At 43.0% G+C, this 1,880-nt stretch overlaps 1 pseudogene; it reads right to left on the reverse strand.

The window, feature by feature from the left end:
- Nucleotides 1-757: 757 nt before the first annotated feature.
- On the reverse strand, nt 758-875 carry LOC126299732 (5S ribosomal RNA; annotated as a pseudogene).
- Between the last annotated feature and the right edge of the window lie 1,005 nt (nt 876-1,880).

Raw genomic sequence — 1,880 nt, forward strand, 5'->3', positions numbered from 1 at the left:
GGGCATGGTTGCGTGTGTTTGTCCTTAGGATAGTTTAGGTTAAGTAGTGTGTAAGCTTAGGGACTGATGACCTTAGTAGTGAAGTCCCATAAGATTTCACACACATTTGAACATTTTTTTAAAATTTCATCTTGATTTCCTTTATTGGTTTTCACTGTACAGACGGAATAACTTCGGAGATATACTACAACTCTGTCTCACTCCCTTCGCAACCACTGTTTCCCTTTCATGTCCTTCGACTCCAATAACTGCAGTCTGGTTTCTGTACACGTTATAGCCGGCCTGTGTGGCCGAGCGGTTCTAGGCGCTGCAGTCTGGAACCGCGCAACCGTTGCGGTCGCAGGTTTGAATCCTGCCTCGAGCATGGATGTGTGTGATGTCCTTAGGTTAGTTAGGTTTAAGTGGTTCTGAGTTCTAGGGGACTGTTGACCTCAGATGTTAAGTCCCATAGTGCTCAGAGCCATTTGCACCATTTTGAACACGTTATAGATAAATGACCATTCACTTTCTATACTTTATCCCTACTGCTTCAAAATTTCAGAATAGTGTAATCCAGCCAACTTTGTTAAAAAGTACTCCGTCTTCAGGCCACAAATGACCCACTGCGTCCATCCGACCGCCGTGCCATTCTCAGCTTAGGATGCGGATAGGAGAGAAGTGTGGTCAGCACACCGCTCTCCTGGTCTGTATGATGGTTTTCTTTGACCGGAGCCACTACTATTCGGTCGCGTAGCTCCTCAATTGGCATCACGAAAAATGGCAACTGCACATGGCGGCCCGGATGGTCACCCATCCAAGTGCCGGTCCCGCCCGACAGCGCTTAACTTCGGTGATCTGATGGGAACCGGTGTATCCACTGCGGCAAGACCGTTGAATAATTTTGTTAAAAGCCTTATGTAAATCTAAAAATGCTATAAATGTACGTTTGCTTTTCTTCAACCTGTCTCCTAAGATAAGACTTAGGGTCAGTATTGTCACGCGTGTTCCTATATTTCTCCGGAATCGAAATTGACCTTACCATAGTCCAGCTTCTGCCAGTTTCTCCGAGCTTCCGTCAATAATTCTTATCAACATTTTGCAATCATGATTTATTAACCTGACTGTTCGGTAATATTCACACATGTCAACCATCTGAAGCTGCTTTCTTTTTGAAGTCTCAGCGTATTTTGCCTGTCTTGTGTATCTTGCACTCTATATGGAGTAGTTTCGTCATGGCTGGCTCTCCCAAGGCTCTCAGCAATTCTGAGGGAATGTTGTCGGCTCCAGTGGCTTGTTTCGACTGAGTATTATGTCTCCCATGTTATCTTCATCTACTTCCTCTTCTTTTTCTATAAGACTGTCTTCAAGTTCATTTCCCTTGTAGAGCCCCTCTACAAATTCCTACCTTAACGTCTTTGCTTGGTACTGGCATCTGATTTGAGCTCTTGATGTTCATACAGTTGCTTCATTTTTCTCCAAATGTATCATTGTTTTTCCTAGAGACGGTACCTATCTTTCCCTAGTTATTCATGCTTCTTCAGGCTACATCTGTTCCCTAGCCATTCCTGCTTAGCCGTTTTGTACTTTCTGATAATGTCATTTTTTTAGTCGTCGCCATTCCTTTTTTTGTGCTTAAGTCTGCAGATAAAGCGAAAGGCATATGAAATTGCAGGGTTGTGACGTGATGATTTCTGTAAACAGATAGCGTATCTGGCAGTCGCTACGGCTGTCTGGGCCAGCCCCTATCACAAAGAAAGAGAGCGAACGAAAATTAATTTGATAATTCCAACCACAGATTCAAGTTGCCCACAAAATTTCAAACTTAGTGATGATAATCTCAGGCCGGACAGAGCATTAATTAAAAAATCATAAACTTAATCGATAAATATATGCAATTATAT

Source organism: Schistocerca gregaria, chromosome X (assembly GCF_023897955.1).
Source record: "Schistocerca gregaria isolate iqSchGreg1 chromosome X, iqSchGreg1.2, whole genome shotgun sequence".
NCBI classification, from domain to species: domain Eukaryota; kingdom Metazoa; phylum Arthropoda; class Insecta; order Orthoptera; family Acrididae; genus Schistocerca; species Schistocerca gregaria.